Raw genomic sequence first — 19,440 nt, forward strand, 5'->3', positions numbered from 1 at the left:
CCGTGTCACTGTATTCAAGAGCAGACCTGTCTGTCAGACCGGACACTAACAGTATTAACCAGCCTCCATATGTGGCGCTGCCTCCTCCAGTCAGGTAAAGCCCTGCAAACACACTTCAGAAATGCACATAGAAAACATACTGTATGTTTGAAACATGTATCTCTGTATACCAGGTTAACAGCTGGTTGTCCTCAGGAAATCCCGGTAAATGTGATGGATTTGGATGGAGATGAGATTCGCTGTCATTATGAGGAGAATGGCCTTGGTGAATTTATGCGCCTTAATGAAGTCAGTCATCTTTACCTTTGAATATTCAGTTCAATTAAAGTGTTTTTTTTAATTTGCAAGTTATTATATTGTTTCTTCCAAACACCCATGTGTTTTAACCCTGAAAGGAGACGTGTACACTATTGTACGAAGGCGGAGGGTATTTGGGTCAGTATTCAATACAGATCATGGTGGAGGATTTTCCTTCGTCTGTGAAGAACCAGATTCACAACGAGGCAAAGCCTTTCTCCACTGTATCTGTGCATCTCTTAATAACAGGTTAGCATTTCATCTCAGTCTTCACAATGAACTAATGAATTACAGTACTATTTTTTGAAGCCTTCAAAATAAATACATTCAACAACATAATTACTGAAAAATATCAGTGCTATGGGCAAAAATACTGCATATATACAGTATACCAATCAAGTATTTTATAATAATAGTACAAAATAATAGAAGGTATGAAATAATTCCTTTGCTTCCATAACACAAATGAAGTATTGATATTGAAAATCGATAGAAATATAATATATTAAAATTTATGTCAAATCAAAATTTTAGAGTATTTTCCTAGATTCCAGCTCTGAACACTGTACAATCTCTCAACCATCTTCATTAATCAGCACTGAAGATGTTCCTATGTATGCCTACACTTGCATTACAGCTTAAGCCTTAAAGGAGAAGTTCACTTTCAAAAAAACTTTTGCTGATAATTTACTCACCCCCATGTCATCCAAGATGTCCATGTCTTTCTTTCTTCAGTCGCAAAGAAATTAAGGTTTTTGATGAAAACATTCCAGGATTTCCCCCCATGTAATGGATTCTATTGGGACCCAAACGGTAGAAGGTCCAAATGACAGTTTAAGTGCAGCTTCAAAGGGCTTTAAACGATACCAGACGATGAATAAGGGTCTTATCTAGCGAAACGATCGGTCATTTCCAAAATAAATAAAAAAGTTTAAGTTTTATAAGCACAAACGCTCGCCTTGCTCTGTTCTGTGATGCGCGTTGAAGACGTCACGTAATACGCAATTACGTTGAAAAGGTCACGCTTGACGTGTTTACAAATGTGCGGAAGGAGGACCATATACACATTTTCAAATGTATTTGTGTCAGTTTATCGTTTAAAATGCCCATTTCGTGTGCGTATCCTGGGTGTTTTAATATTAAAAAGCCAAAAAGAACATTTTCTTCAGGACAGACATTTTTCAAGCGTGACCTTTTCAACGTGACGTCACGAACGCGCATCACAGAACAGAGCAAGGCGAGCGTTTGTGCTTATAAAACTTAAACTTTTTTATTTATTTTGGAAATGACCGATCGTTTCGCTAGATAAGACCCTTATTCATCGTCTGGTATCGTTTAAAGCCCTTTGAAGCTGCACTTAAACTGTCATTTGGACCTTCTACCGTTTGGGTCCCAATAGAATCCATTACATGGGGGGAAATCCTGGAATGTTTTCATCAAAAACCTTAATTTCTTTGCGACTGAAGAAAGAAAGACATGGACATCTTGGATGACATGGGGGTGAGTAAATTATCAGCAAAAGTTTTTTTGAAAGTGAACTTCTCCTTTAAGGATCAAAAGGTTTTTACATGTAAAATATATAGATAATAGACATTAGATAATATAGTTAGATTTGTGTATGTACACAAGCATAAACTTTTCTGCTCACCAGCCACTGTGCCTAGAGGTTTTCCAAAGTTACAAGCCACTCACCATTATCACTGGCCACAATTTAGACATCGATACCATAGGGAAAAACTGCCATATAGATCTTTTTAATATTATCTCATAATTTGGCATCCGGCTGCTGTCACTTTAAGGCCTGACGCACGGACGCATTATACTGTTTTATATAGCCAAAATACTTTATGTATGTGAACTTTGGGTGTGAGCACAATGAGTAATGAGTAATAATAATAATAATTCGTTACATTTATATAGCGCTTTTTCTGAGACCTCAAAGCGCTTTACATAGATGGGGGAATCTCCTCAACCACCACCAATGTGCAGCATCCACTTGGATGATGCGACGGCAGCCATATTGCGCCAGAACGCCCACCACAGACCAGCTTACTGGTGGAGAGGAGACAGAGCGATGAAGCCAATCAGTATATGGGGATGATTAGGAGGCCAAGGGGCAAATTTGGCCAGCATGCCGGGGTTACACCCCTACTCTTTTTCGAAGGACATCCTGGGATTTTTAATGACCACAGAGAGTCAGGACCTCGGTTTAACGTCTCATCCGAAGGACGGTGCTCTTTTGGCAGTATAGTGTCCCCGTCACTATACTGGGGCGTTAGGACCCACACAGACCACAGGGTGAGTGCCCCCTGCTGGCCTCACTAACACCTCTTCCAGCAGCAACCTGGTTTTCTCAGGAGGTCTCCCATCCAGGTACTAACCAGGCTCAGCCCTGCTTAGCTTCAGTGGGCAACCAGTCTTGGGCTACAGGGTGATATGGCTGCTGGCAATTAACTGCGGGATTGAGTAATATTATGCTCAATCCGTGCAATCCCACGCTGAAATTCAAGCCCTATAACACCAACAATATTCATCCGGACCAAATGAAAGGAGTGAGTGAGGGAACGCAGGTTAGTGTGTCACTCGCTGTCAGAGAGATTAGAGAGCGAGAACACACAGCTAGTATAGTGTATCCTGCGGAAGAGTTTCAGATATTTCTGTATCGATATGTATCGAAAAATATATATTTTTGACAACACCACACGGCACTTAGTCTATTATTTCAGATGCCTTTTTAAAAGACTACAATTTTAAAATGTATATTATATAAAATAAAAAAATTCAAGTGGCTAGTAGGAGTGACTGTTAATGTCAAGCCCTGTACACAAGTAAGAAGACAGATAAGATAGGGCTGAACCATGCACATTTGTAGGCAGTTTTACTGTGTGTTACTATAGATTTCTTGGTTATGTGTTATTGCAGTTGAAGGGGGAGCCGACTGCTCCACTGTGCCCGAGTTCACAGGAGTTAGTCCAGCAGGGGGCGCTGTGATCCACGTCCTGCCCTTTGGAGAAGTCCATCTCATTATTACTGTGGACTCAAGGTACGCAGACAGGGACAGTTATATTTGGACATTTTATTTGAGTCGTTTCATGCTCAAATCAATTTACCGAAAATACAAATTTCATTAGAAAGGAATGTCATTCTTATTTCAAATGCTTAGCCAAAAATGAAAATTCAGTCATTTACTCGACCTCCTGTTGTTCAAACCTGTATGAATATCTTTCTTCTGCAGAACACAAAAACATCAAAAGACATTTTGAAGTACAGTTGGAGTGCAACCAAGAGGTCTTCTTGAATTGCCCTTCTTTCTTAAACCAGACATCTATAAATTCATTCTTAAAAAAGAAAATCCTGATCCAGTAAAATTAGTCTGACATGACAAAAAAATGTCACCTGACTGGACCCTAATGTAAATGTCAGTGATATCTGCACAGATGTGCTGCTGTCTAGGACGAGTGCTTAATCTTCTGCAGTCAAAATACTCTTAATAATTTGGCCGGTCTCAGAAACAGCCATCAATGTGCCCTGTGGACCTGGGAACTTCTGGTCCTCTGGTTCAGGTCTGTCTCTGTAGCCTCACATATTCATCAAATATGTCAGAGTGGCACCATTTCAATACATTACTTTCCTAATCATGGTGCTCAACTGCACTCGCAGCAAAACTTATTGGCCACTAACTTCCACACGCCTCTGCATTTGCTGTGATAGATGTCCTCTATGGATAAACCTCCTATTCAAGCTCATCAGTGCTGTCTCTGTCCAGCCATGATCCAGGCTAGATTTATTTTTCAGTGGAAGACACTGTCAGGTAACAGCGTCTTCACTCGGAATCCCTTTAGATCTCGTTGCACTTTGCAAAGATGGAATTTCCTACCTTTCCCCTACATTTTACAGATCATTTCACTCCTTCCAGAATGAACACTTTTGTGTATCAATGTCTGTACACTAGACATTGTAGTGTGTAGTTATTTATTTTTGCAATGCTGTTTGGTGAAGCCAGAAATGTCACAGTTCTAATTGATTATATGTACGTATAATTAGTACTGTTATGAGTAAAGGGAGAGAAGCTTGAAGATAGTTTCAAGCACCATGATAATTAGTCACTGATCATTTTTTTGTCATTGAATCAGTTGATTTTATTTAAATTTTGTTTTTGTCATAGGCCATTATCACGCTGATACGTAGTACTTCCGCATTCAGTGATCTTTGTGCACTGCCACTTCCGGTGAATCACTCATCACTCTGGCGAACCCACAATGGACGACCCTAAGTTTAGTTATACTGCATCCCTGGTAAATTTACCCAAAATAACTTTTTCTGACGTACATCGACTAACTGAACAACATTCCATCACAGCCCGCTCCAAAGTGGACAAGGGATACAGTTTCTTTTTCGAGAACTTCATCTACGATTATGAAGGTGAGTGGCTAACGTTACTAGCTAGCTAACATAACATTGCATTAGTAACGTTAGGTTAGCTTATCCTAACGTCAGTTTGGCGTCAGCTCAGATGTTCGTATGGTTATAAGATGTTTAACCTACGTCAAACACAACTAAAGTAAGATTATTCACATTTAAATGAGTCTGAGTCAATACTACAGAGTCCGGGAAGTCATCACAATCCGTTCCCCCGTGGACACGGTTTATGAATTTGTGCGTACAGATTTCAAAAACTGAAGGCACGGTTTACAAAATCTGAGAGCGCGGATTATAAACTCGTGGGTACGGTTTATTAATCCGTGGGCACGATCATTTGTTAAACCGAGGTAACAGTGAGAATTCGTGAGTACGGTTTATAAACTGAGAGAAAAAATTGCAAAACCGTCGCCACGGATTGTTTTTTTCTCTCCGACAGGTGACTTCCCGGGCTCCGTACTATTCACCCATTTCATTTGTATTCTGATAGGAAGAAAGAAGAATCCACAGTATATGCATTAATTATAGTTTTGTCTACCAGTGTCCAACATCATTGGCAGGGCGGTGGTTGTCAGGTCTAGGTGTTACAGGTCGATGAGGAAGAGAGAACAGCCCCATTATTTGAAGGTTTTTTTAGGAAGCTAAGGCATAATGACAAGAAGTTTAACCCCTTCCACTGTTGCCTGTTTACATTAAGTCAGTCAACAGCCATGTGCAATAAATTGCTATACCTTTGTGACATACTACGGAATGCAAATATCAATATCATGATAATGTGACTTTGCATTTAAATTCTTTAATAGCCTGTTTGTTGAATCCAACATGTTAATGGTGTAAGGGGTTAACTAACTCTACTGCGGTTGCAGATTTCCTAGAATTTTTTGTTAATTGAAATGCTCTTTCTTAAATAACTATATTATTCGCAACAAGATTTTCATTTTAGTTTTTACTCTACTGCGGTTGCAGATTTCCTAGAATTTTTTGTTAATTGAAATGCTTTCTTAAATAACTATATTATTCGCAACAAGATTTTCATTTTAGTTTTTACTCTACTGCGGTTGCAGATTTCCTAGAATTTTTTGTTAATTGAAATGCTCTTTCTTAAATAACTATATTATTCACAACAAGATTTTCATTTTAGTACTTTATCAACTAAAATTATTAGTGTTGTGTCTTTAATGTAGATTGTTTTCCAAGCTGATGCAGCCGAACTTCAAGAAACCTCATGCAGCTGTACAGCAGGCAAGGTTCTGTGCAACCATCTAGTGGCCTTGTTGTTCCAGAGTGCCCATTACAGCATGTTGCAGGTGAGGGCTGTGGTCTGGAATAATGTTTACATGGGCAGGTTGATTGGAGTAACACTGGTTCTAGAGGTCTACCTTTGATTGTTAACAAGCACATCCTCAATCCCGGTTTGCTGTTCTATCTCTTGTTCTGCAGTTGAGAGCTGTACCACCACCTGTGGCCTGCACAAGCTCTCTGCAAACATGGCATCGACCAAGGACAAAGGTAAGATTGTAGCCGCGCATTGCTGCACCGCATTGAATAGACTTCCAGTCTATTTTTCAGCTGTGGCATGAGCTGCTCCGCGTGCCACCCTTCGCTCCGCGAGCAGTGTGTCCCAAACGTTACACCTGGGACACACTTTTCGTGGAGCGAAGCATGGTGCGCGCGGCGGCTGAAAAATAGACTGGAAGTCTAAAGCGGTGCTCTAAATGTTCATTCTTTTCATGCCTACCTGTCATCTTGAAGGGTGGTATAATCAGCGTTGCCCCACGGTCAGCTAGCAGCTTCTCGATGGTGAAACCCTTGTCTGCCATGCAGCCATCTCCTGGCTCCAGTAAGTCGAGCAGTCCACTTCGTTCAGTCAGCTCTCGGTCAGAGATGGAGCCGGTGAAGAGACTTGACACAAAAGTCACAGCACTACATGGGGCAATTCCAATTAATCCCTTCAAGGTTGTCGTGTTTTTGTACGATGAGAAAACCTCTGACTGGAGAGTGAGGGATGATGGATTCTGGCATCGCACCTCGGTGCAGTCGATGATTACCCGAACATCTGGACTGTACTGCACAAATTTGCTTGGCATGGTGTTCTTGACTTGCTGTTTACTCATCCAGATGGGAAGGGAGCCAAGGAGCAGGTAAAGGTAGTTGGCCCACGTTATAACAACACGGGAGACAGTGGACACACTGACCTGAAACATGTCAGCCAGCACCTTCTCTTGCAGGCCTGCAGCAACTCGGCAGCAGAAAAGAAAAAACTCATCAACCAGTTGCAGTCTACGCGTTGGACTGGGAGAAAGGGGTTCAAATGTCTGTCCCTTTTTCTGAGCTTTCGACCAATAAACCACCATGGAGGCAGATGGTTGAATAGCCTCCCAGAAGTCACAAAAAACATATCTTGAAGTGAATCTTGTGTAAAAAAGGATGTCCTTGTCTGAGACACAAAATCGGTGAAAAAGCACTTGACTCACTTTCAGCTGTGACAGCTCTGTTGTCAGCTCCTTGACTTCGTCTTCCAATTGCTGTATGCGTGCAGCAGCAGCATCCAGTGCACCTGTATGAGATGAGAATGAGAGAAAAAAAATATTTATTTTGTCTTTGACTTGCATATTGGAAGTAGTTTGGACCTCTAAAGCAACATGAAATAGCTTTTTATAGCTCAATATTCACTTTTACGTTTAACCCTTGTGTGGTGTTCATATTTTTGTTATTCAGACAGTGTTCGTGGGTCTGGTGGACCCACTTAATGTTTGGGTTTTTAATTCAACATAAAAATTTTATGTTAAAATACTCAACAGATGTTTACTTCATCCCAATTACAAGCAATATAAACTGCATATATGGTTAATATTTTCTCTTTACCTTTGTTAGATCACATTTAAGAATTAAAACTCTGTGCGGGAACGGCAGGGAAACACAAAACTCACTCTTGCACTCACACTTACACACACACTCTTATTCGCGCGCGCGCGCGCGCGCGCACACACACACACACACACACACACACACACACACACACTCGCTTGGATATGTGGTTTACGGGGACTTTCCATAGGCGTTATGATTTTTCTAATGTACAAACTGTATAATCTACCCCCCTACACTAACCCTACCCCTAAACCTACCAATCACAGAAAACTTTTTGGCCTTTTTTGAATTTCAAAAAACACCATTTAGTATGTTTTTTTAAGCCGTTTGGTTTATGAGGACACAGATGTCCTCATAAACCACATTTCAGAACACAAGCAAGGCGGCAAACAATGACATACCTGGTTTAGGAGCAGAACCATAATCATGTTCAGTCATCACCACCGCAGCTGCGACCTCCTCCATCGCCTCTTCCTCACATGGCAGGGACTGCTCCAGAGGAAGGGCTGGGCAAACGTCATGGCCTAAGCGAGTTGATGCTCTTTTATAAGCGGACTCCCTTCTTGGCAGTCCCCAGTTGTTCCACTGGAAACGGGAGGGCACGGACCCGATTTTCAGACGCTTGATGCGACCCCGGTTGGTAAAGTTAGCCATGTCAGCTAACGCTAGCCTGCTAACGTTAGTGTAGTAGTCTGATTCACTAAAGTGCCGGCTACAAACAAACGTGCTACCTTGTTTTATTTTAAAGTTTGGCCCTTCATCCCGGCGAACCGCTTTAATCCACTTCTTCCTTAGACTCAATTCAGTCGGGAATCCATGAAAACTTAAGTAGGGTTGGCGTTGTTTGTTAGATTTACAAAGTGGAACAGAGCAGTGACATCTAGCCTTCGTTTCAGCCATTGTAGAACTGCGCGCCGGAAGTGGATATGCACAGAGTTGACAAACCCCGCCCATGAAACCCGGAAGCGTGATAATCCCCTATTTAGCGGGATCGTTAAGATTTCCTACTTTTGACGACACGACGTCGCTATAACCACCCACAGGAAATCGATAAAACCCTACACCTTTTGCTGTATATCTGGCAGCGTAACCCCAAACACAACACGTTTTCATCATCGTTTCAACTTTGATCAACAACAATGTTTTTAACTATGTGACTGTTCCAGTCGCCGGCTGGATCTCTTCAGTTAGTCAGTGGAAGCCGCTCGCGTTCTGCCACCCGGAAGTTACTCGGCGCCTATTGTTTACAAACATTCTGAAAAGGCCTATAGTGTATTCCGCCATGTTAATCAATGACACGCCCCCAACTCGTAAAGATCGGAGCTTAGAGAAAATCCCGAGCTCCACACTGGTATTTACGACATTGTGGTGGCGTTCAACTCGTAAATACGATCTATACAAGATGACTTGAACGCACCATTAGTAGATTTATGTTATCGTTAGTTTAGCTACCATAGTGACATACTGCATTCTTCCCGTTCGGGAATGCTAACATGAGCTATCGCTAGCAGATACAAACCTTCATAGTCAAATATGTATGAGGAGGCGTATAGCTTAAACCCCTTGTCCATTTTGGTGGCAGGAGTTTTAGATGCCAACCTGCATATGCGATGGACATCAGTTATGCTCATTTTGGGTAATTCCTGAAGGCATCTAGAGTAAAACAGTGCCATATCCAACGTAGCGCGGTACAGCGGACCTTAACCGGATGTGGTGACACCCGTTTCGCAGAATGCGGAAGTACGTTGCGCAGAGAGCCTCACTGAATTATTCTATGCGGTCACAGACGCGAAGCAGGATTTTACGATGTGAAAGGATGGACCGATAGATATGGCTACAATTTTGCGCTACTGTAGGAAAATCTGACAAGGTAGAACAGATCGACGACAGAACAGTCGACCTTTGGACCCGGAAACAGTATTCTCGGAGAGTGGTTACGTCACGACGTTCCACAGACAGGAGTCGCTTAGCAACACCATCAAACAAACAAACAGTTAAATACGGTTTGCGCGCGTTATCGACATAACGTTACAAACAATAGGAAACATGGAAAGCATGTTATATTACACTCAAAAATTTGCCAGCGCTGCTATGTTACTCTCTGAGGGAAACGCCAGCTGCAGCCTGACAGACGCGCCTGCGCAGGACACGACAGGTAACACTAATACAAATCAAAATATCACATATTTCAATTATTATTTATTTTAATCATTATCAATCATATGCTGTGCCGAATTTCGACCATAGACCGTAAAAGCCAGATTCCTGCCAGATTCTGACTAGATATGAGCCGCCATAGATAACGTTACCTCGTAATGTTCTTCGCCGGGGTAACGTTAGTTTCCACACGTGTAACTTAATTCCCATAGTAATTCCTGTCAGAAACTCTGGATTACGTGTTTTTTTTTTTTTTTTAAACGTCATTTAAGCCTTACAACAAACATCTACAAAATAACAACAGAAAGACAAGTTACCATTTAATGATTAATTACAGACAATTACAGACGTTACACAATCTTACATTTATTCTCACATTTGACAAAACAATGATCTACAAAGCTAATTTACAAGCTAATCTACTTTATTTTACAGTATCCTTGATACATATGTTACATGTACTTAACTTACCATTGTAATAACTGTAAATTATGCATAATTACATGCAAGTAACCCTCAACCAACCCCCCCTAACCCTATACTAAGTACATGTAGTTAATTAATATTACTCAGTACTTAAATATATAATTACAATATAATTATATAATCGAGTTTTGCTCAAAAACATGTGATGCAGCATCCAGGCCAGTAGTGGGCAGCATGGAGTCTGCCATATAGGCCCGTAGGTTACAGTCCAGCTTTGGTTTGATTCTGTCTCGACCATAGATATCATATAATAAAGGCTAGATGTCTCGTGCGCTGCTGGCCAATGGAGGTCGACGTCCGCACGTGGATGGCCATCTTGCCACAGACAGCTCGCTCACTCGTTTAATGGTGCATGTACTTTTAAATAACCATAACTTGTTCAATTTTCAAACGGTTTGGTTTGTTATAAACGTCATAGATGTAGTTATGACACTGCATACATATGAATAATTATAACATACATGTTCAAGCATTAGGAATTATAGCCACGTTAATAACGTTTGTAAGAAACCAAACCGTTTGTAAATCCGTCAAGATTGCAGCAAGATAAGAGGATTTGTGTGCGTGCTGATCACTCACCTTACATTAAGCCTGCCTGTGACAAGATGGCCGAATGGTGATGCCGGAAGTGACTGCGCCATAAGACATCTAGCGTTTATATATCTATGGTCTCGACCTTCCGCCCAAAAGGACTGAATACACACCACATTAACACACGGCTTGCTGGAATACTCCATTGTTATCGGTCAGTTCCACTAAGTAGCCATGTAACAGTGCATTAACGTCCATTCAGCCAGTGTTTTCATAAATAACCCATACATTATTAGGGCCCCAAAGCCAAGCAGAAAGAATGTAGGCCTACATTATATGACATATAGTGAATGTACATTATATGACCTTGAAAGGTTAATAAAAAATAAATAAAAAAAAACATATTACATAGAGATACATCTCATACATCATTTCACGAAAGAGAAAACGGGTTGGAATCAAGGACAAAGAGATGGAGAAAGTAGCCTATTGCTTTGAGTAGAGACATTTGTAACCAACGAAGGGATATAACTCTAATATAATTATCTCAACGTGATCATATTCTCTGATGATTTCTCCTGTGTTTTCAGGCTCGTCTCTGATCATCCCTCTGGTTCTTCCGGTTCTGATCTCCGCTGGACTCTTGTTACGGTTTCTCTATAAGAAGTGTCAGTCTCGAGGTAAAACTCCTTAAATACTTTAGATGGAGAAACTCTCCATTTATTTCATTGGTCTATTATTTTAATACTATAATAGTATTGTCCCTTGCGTAGATATACTAAAATGTTTGCTGAAATGTGAGGGGTGTACTCACTTTTGTGAGAATGTTCGTTGACAACCTTTTTTTCCCTGACTAAGACGATGAGAGACGACACCCACGTCATTAAACGATAACTGTGACTATATCAACACATGCATTATCGTTGACGAAAAAAGACGAGACTGAAATGTGTTTAATTTTTTTTTAAACTTGACCAAAACCACTTGTTTGTGTCAAATAAAGGAAACGACAACACATCGACTGTTTTTACGAGCGTTCAGGCATACGGTTGCCAGATTTCAATAATTTAACCCCCCAGTCAGAGCTTTTCTGTTAAAAGAACACGTTTTCTACATGGTCTTTTAGTAGGCTATCTGGCAACCATGCGCGCGCGCTCTCTACACTGCTGAAGAAGCGCGAGCGATCTTCATTTGAGATTTTCTACTTAAATTAAAGTGTCATTCTGTCGGTCTGTGTTCTGTCACGAGCCGTGCTGTTTGTACGACTAAATCTGCGATCAAAATGCAGGCTGATATCCAGCAGTGTTTTTAATGTTGATCATATTATACGAGCAAGAATGCAATGTTTCCCGAATATCCACACGATTTCAAATGTGACATTGATTTAAAACAGTATTGTCAGTAGGCTTATTGCTCTATTTTGCAACGAAAGCCATAGCAGAACTGCTGCACACAGCGGTGATTCGTGAACGAATCTGTGGCTTTGAACGAATCGTGAGATTCAATGACCCGTTCATAAATATAGCAACTTGCTTCGTTACTGAATGAATGAATGACTCCATAAAAGTATCACTTCGTTTTTACCATCATTGCATATTTATTGAACATTGTTTAATTTAAGGCATTATTTATTTTGTACTTATAAAGGTAAAAAATGAACTGGAAGAATAGGGGGCAAATATTGTCCCTTAATGGAAAAGGTGTGCCTGCAGTCTAAGTGGAAGAGAGGGGGTACCAGGGGGCAAGGGGCGTAGATTTGGTTTGAACATTGTTCAAAAAATTGTATTTCAAAATAATTGTTCTGCATATTTTTCATGTGATCATGGTGATCTCATGGTATCTCCCCCCCAACCCCCCCACAAATTACGCCCCTGCCAGGCGGTACAGCACTCTAAAAAACACTGAACCGTTGAACTAAGGAAAAGGGGTATGTAGAAGTGCTGCTGCTGAAGAGTGCAATGTCAATACAGCCTGTTACCTTCATTTAAATTTCTTATAAGCTTAATTGAATTGGCCTAGAGAGAAAAAATTATAATGACATTTTTTTGTCTAAAGACTACATATAAATAGCTACCAAAATTAATGTCGGTAACTGCAGTTTGACTAAAAGTTGACAAAAAATGCAATGACTTTTCGCCGACTAAAACTAGACTAAAACTATGAAAGACAAAATGACTAAAATGTGACTAAGACCAATAAGCATTTTCGTCTGAAGATGAAGACTAAGACTAAATCAAAAATGGCTGCCAAAATTAACACTGATATACATGTTTTAATCAGGCCATATAACTAGCCTGGTAATACCAAACTCTGCTACTTCGCTTTGCTTCGTAGACAGAGTCTGGAAGGGCATAATTGAAAAGCGTTTTCTCTCTCGTGGGTGGGTGGTGGGGGGGGGGGGGGGGTGCGCTTGTGTGAAGTTTAAAATCATTGGTTACCCGTAAGCCAATCATACCGATATTAATATTGCTGTTATGGCCGATACCGATATTTACCAATGTCGATATCTCTGTATAGAAAACACATTTTTATGATAATCAAATAAAGAGCTCAGGGAACTACACTGTGACCAAAATGGTCGCATATGCGACCTTTTGAAATGCCATTGCGACCCTAATTTTTAATGGGTCGCAAATGTATCACTGATTATTTTTGTACCCATGTTTTAGGCAATATGCTATGATTTACTATGAGCATTTATTAAAACAGAAATGTGTATTTTAAGAATACGTTTTATAACGTGCTCTGAGCATTCAACACATCAAGTTGGCTTCAGCCCCGCGACCGTTACTTAGATTAAAACGTACCATTGTATCAGTGCTGCGCGAGCTCTCTCTCTCTCTCTCTCTCTCTCTCTCTCTCTCTCTCTCTCTCACAAACACGGACGCGCGCACACACAGAAAGAGAAGATAATTGTAAAATGAAAATTGACGGTCTATAGTTTAAATTTTGTTCTTGCTTGTTTTTTTTTCTGTCAAAATGTCAGAAAGCATTTTGTATTATCCATCCGTGTTTTTAAAATTCGTTTTAAAATCTGTTTTTTAGGGGTTTCTTAATTTTAGACAAGTTGACCAGCACACATTATATGCAATGCAATATAATGCATGTGTGTCCTATGTGTGACATATTTTGCACACAGGTAAAGGTGCCCAATATCAGTCATTTCTAAAGTAAAAAAAAATATTGTTTTCAATAATTGTATTGCTGACAATAATGTTTTCTATACAGAGATATCGATATCGGTATCGGCCATAACAGCAATATTAATATCGGTTATTATTGGTATCGGCCACAATTTTCACATCGGTGCATCACTACTTAAGAGTTCAGTCTGCCCATCTGTGCCAACTATAGCATGTTGAAATCCATTTTGCACTTTATTGTGTACTGTATTTTCTATTGCACTAAATCTATCCCAACCAATGTTAAAGAAAACAAAAACAAGAAGGCATGTGGTTTAAAAGATGGCAAGTAAAATAAAAAGCACATCTGTATGCAATACAGTTTCATTACTGTTCATTATTATCCAGAGCGGCTTACTATCAATAATTTGTGCGACCAAATCATGTTTTGCGCCAGTAAATGAAAAAGTTAGTAGCGCAAGTGCCACCAGTGGAAAAGGTTAGTGTAGTTCCCTGGAGCTATTTTCCAAAACACTTTTTTTTTTTTTACTTTAGAAATGACTGATATTGGGCACCTTTACCTGTGTGCAAAATATGTCATCAGATTTTCAGAAGAAAAAAATAATATTTATATACAAATACATTTTTATAAAGGATACAAGTGTGTCCTGAATTCACACAATGAATAAGGATGAAAAGGCAATGAGTATAGGCAATGGGACGACGACACACATGCATTATATTGAATTGCATATAATGTGTGCTGGTCAACTTGTCTAAAATTAAGAAACCCCTTGAAAACAGTAAAAAAAACAAAAAAAACATAGGAACATTGTGTACAATTAAAGCAGACCTTGGTAACTTTTTTAACTTAATAAAACTGTCTAGAAATCATTTGGATGGTTAAACAACCTGTTCTGGTGATATTGGTGACTTTCCCAGCTCCCCCCAGCGTTCCCAGGCGGAAAACCAACCTTGCAACTTGGGGACTACCGTCCCGGCAAAATAGAAATTGGAAGTCTCGTGAGAAGCGAGAACGAGCGCAAAACACGAATTGCTTTACGGCAATTCGACATAAACACCCACGCATGTATGATGTATTACCAGATTACCCACCTCGGTAGACATAGCTCCACACGATACAGTTGGCTTGCTCCGATCAAAACAAACACACATGAGCAGCGGTAGAGAGGGGGAGGAGGCCGCCGCAAGGGAGTTTCTTACGACCGTGTTGTGAAATATACGCCCCACAGCTGTAGGGGGAGCTTGTGGGGAAAACATGCGACAACAAAAGGGAAAATCAGCGAAGAAGTGACTAGAGCTCGCTAGAGTTGCCGAGTTCTGCTTTAAGATAGGCTACTTAATTTATTATTCCAATATCCAAATATGATACTAAATAGCACAGGGAAAAGGGCTTCTATTTGTGACGTGCTGTCTTTGCGTTTGAACATTGCACATTTTAAACAGGACACGCATTAGCTGCATAAATGTTAGCCAATACAAACATATTTGTAGAAAACAGTTGACAATGAATAGACAGGAGTCCAATTAATAGCATAACGAATCACTTATTCTAAAAATAATATCAAGTAGTAGGCCAAAGTTAGACAAATCCGACATATGATGAGGGCTGTTAACAGTAGGCCTAAAACGTCCGTCATTTAACGAATTTTAAAAACACGGATGGATAATACAAAATGCTTTCTGACATTTTGACAGAAAAAAAACAAACTATGACCGTGTAACACATGAAGGCTACGTTTCTCACACTGATAATGAATAAATAAACACCAGTTTCTTCAGACTCGCACTTATCGGTAATCCACAAATCACACGTGCTGTCACTTTTGAGAAAATTCTAATTTGAACGGGTATCAAATATCAAGCAATGTATTCGAATATCTACTAGGCAAAAAACGATCAGTCAATATAAGTCGCACTGGACTATAAGTCGCATTTATTTAGAAATGTATTTCACAAAAAAAAACAATGCAACGGACGGGACAGTTCTCCGTTACGGATGTAAATATAGTAGAAAATATTTAATCACGACACGGAGGCGCCGGCGCGTGAACTAGAGTTCGTCTCATTAATGAACCGAAACTCAGTGATAAGGTAGCCTACTTGCCTCACAGACCTGAGACATATATAGAAAGCTTGAAATGTCTACTTTTAAACAGAACAATTCAAAACGAACGAAAACAGACTGTTCTCTGCTTATGTCATCCGTATGAAATGTGCATTTCTCTCAGGTGCGTTCACTACTGCAAAGATTGCGAGTCAGCATCGTCAACTTCATCTTCAACTTCACACGTCAAATACACAAGAATGACTATCGGCCTGTTCACATCGGCCATATTTTGACATCGGAACGATACCGATGTGTAAAAAAATGACCATATCGGCCGATATTATATCGGCGGCTGATATATCGTGCACCACTAGACGTGTGTTATGCGCCGGCTCAGCTGCATCGTTCTTCCACTGTAAACACATGTATGATGCGAAAACAAAACCATCGAGCGAAATACCAGAGTGAACATGGCTGTGAACGACTTGCAGATTATGTGAAGTAAATCTACGCATCCACGGTACAATCTTAGCGTCTACGTCACGGCTCTCAGCCCGCCCTCTGTTCGTTGATTGGCCGGCTGTTTTGAGGCCGGAGGAAAACTGGGAGATAGGTCGCTATCTCAGATTGAGTACGGAAGCGAACTGAAATTGAGCGGAAGTACGAAGTCTGACGTAGTCAGGCTAATATATAACTAGGGAATCACCAAACCGTAAGAATGATTCAGATTTAATTTAATGTAAGTGGCGGTTGATAATAATGTAAAGCCTAGGCCTACCTAATGTACTGACGGTAACTGCACTGTTGAGGCTCGCGCCGCCTCTCAAGGAGAAGTCCAAACAAATAAGTGCAGCACACAAAGAAACTCCTGCGCTAAAAATTAAAATGTGGAGTGTTTTTATTTATAACATGTTACATAGTACATACGCAGTTAAGCAACATCACACGACTAAGAGTGCTGTTTTCCTGAATACCATCACGATTGAAAATGTGACTGACTTTATAACAGTTCAATAAACAAATAGTTAAAAATTAAGTCACTTACATTTTAGATGCAATTAGACTGTTTTTGTTCTGTTTCAGCAGAAGGTCACCTGTCGCCACCTACTGGTGGGTTAGTTTTAAAGTATCATTTTTCTAAAAAAATTTTCAACCAATCTCATAATCTCTTTTAATACAGTTATAATTTGTCAGTGTAAATGATTTAATTTGATTGGTAACAGCCATATTGGGCCCTATTTTAACAATCTGAAACGCAAGTGTCAAAGCGCAAAGCGCAAGTAACTTTGTGGGCGGGTCTTGGCGCTGTTGCTATTTTCCCAGCGGGATAAATGACTCTTGCGCCAGGCGCAAATCTAAAATGGGTTGGTCTGAAGTAGCTTCATTATTCATAGGTGTGGTTTGGGCGTAACTTGAAATAAACCAATCAGAGCGTCATCTCACATTCCCTTTAAGAGCAGACGCGCTTTGTTCTAAAGCGGATTCCTATTATAACGGCGGATTTGCCAGATGCGCGCCAGGAGCGGTTCACAGCCAAGGAGAGCAACGCTCTCGTCAGGGACGTTGGGGATGGAGAAACCCACCCAAATTAACTTCGGTTAAAAAGGTGTATGATAATTTGGGTAAATGTGTAAGCTAGATGTATGCTTTTATAATAAATTGTCTATCTATCTATCTATCTATCTATCTATCTATCTATCATAATAATGTATGATTTGCAAAAATTAAAACTGCTGCTTCTGTGTAGATGAGAGAATCAAAGTGTATGCGCGTTGTGCACACGCTACATTGATTATGGCCAAGCATGCGCCCTTAAATTAGCATATGAATAACATGCGCAACGCGCCACTGACTTTAAACTATTTTTTCCTGGTTAGTGGCGCAATTGTTTTCTAAACCTGCAAAATAGCATGAAGGAACGTTTGCGCCGGAACACGCCTCCTTTTTTGCGCTGAACCGCCCAGGGAGCGCAAGTTCATTCCCTAGTTTAGCGACCTGCTTCTGTGGAGGGAAAAACGCGCTTTGCGCGGGTGCAAAATAGGAATGATACATGCGTCAGTGTACAAAGTCAATTGCGCTGGGTGCAAGATAGGGCCCATAGTGTCCTATTATTCTAATTGAATTTATTGATCAGATTTAAGAGTATGAAATGAAAGATGAAGCATACATTTAATAAAATTACGGGGAAAATGCCCTTTATAAAGGTAGAAAATGTATTCTGATAAGAGTGTTTTCCAACAGTGATGTAATGAAACATTGACAATTTAAGTTTGAAGCGAGTAAAGCCTCCGCTTAGGCTATTAAGGAAAGAAGAACTTTTATTTTAAATACATTTTAATTTTAAAGCAGCCTACTTCAGTGTGATATGGCACCATACCATCATGCTTAACACAGAGAGTTAGAATAATTGTAATGTGATGATCAGGTGCAGATATCTAAATCAGAGTATATCATAGGTTTGAGCGGTTGGCGTGTGGATGATTAATGTTTGACAGCGGATTCGGGTGATGTTAGAGCTGATCTGCACATCTCTAGCGCATGAGTCTCGTTAAAGATCAGGTTCAAGTCAATAAACAGACTTCCTTTGTTCAATTTGCACGCTGAACATGGGTTGGAGCTCTTAATTTTGAACTTTCAAAGTGCTCTAGATTAATTAATTTATCTTTAACATGTACAAAAATTGATTTAGAGGTACCACGGTCCACCAATGCAAGTACTGTGCAGAAGACAATATATGACAGCCTTCCAAAATTAGAAATCTAACTATCTTACTATTAAAATACGATCAGTAAATGATGGCCATTTTGCCACCTCCGCCTTGTCTTGAGCCAGGATAACTCTGCATGGCCTAACTTTCACTTTAAAGTGAACTACTCCTTTAAGGCCTTTTATTAGGAGAACATTATTTAAGACATTTCAAGATTACTTCAGGACCCGCCGGGCCACCTGTCATCATAACATCGTAATATAGCCTACATCATATACATAATTCACCTGTTGGATTGCTAAAAGTACCCAATTTTTCATATCAACATACAATTTTTTGACTATTTGATCAAATAAAAAATAAGAAAATAACAGATGCATAGGTGAAAAATATTGTGAGAAAATGGATTTGAAGTGATTGAATGAGCTTCCTCGGTTCACCTGTGCTTCAGCTTTCCTCAGTCGTGGAGCTCCTCCTGTTGGAGAGGGGGATTTTGTTGCTGCTGAAATCACAGATTTTTTTTTTATCAATATTTGTTTACCATTGAGCTAGTTTCAGCCAATTTTAGCGCTCCATGTAAGTGACGTCACCGATTAACAGCACATACGTTTATGTTAAATAAATTAGCTCTCTTCCAAGCAAAAACCTTTACTATTAAACTATTAAAAACATCTCATCTAAAAATGTCATTGTTTGTTCATGTTACTTCACAGTGCATTAGGCTAATGTTAACAAATACAACTTTTGATTTGAATAATGTAGGCTTCTAGTAATTGGTG

At 40.0% G+C, this 19,440-nt stretch overlaps 1 long non-coding RNA gene across 1 annotated transcript; it reads left to right on the forward strand.

Moving 5' to 3' along the window:
- The first annotated feature begins 4,581 nt into the window (after window positions 1-4,581).
- On the forward strand, window positions 4,582-6,241 carry LOC311092947. Its single transcript, XR_014608340.1, has 3 exons — window positions 4,582-4,719; window positions 5,901-6,023; window positions 6,157-6,241. It is a non-coding gene; the product is annotated as an uncharacterized lncRNA (long non-coding RNA).
- The last annotated feature ends 13,199 nt before the right edge of the window (window positions 6,242-19,440 follow it).

Source organism: Abramis brama (assembly GCF_963993115.1).
Source record: "Abramis brama genome assembly, chromosome: 11".
Taxonomy (NCBI): Eukaryota; Metazoa; Chordata; class Actinopteri; order Cypriniformes; family Leuciscidae; genus Abramis; species Abramis brama.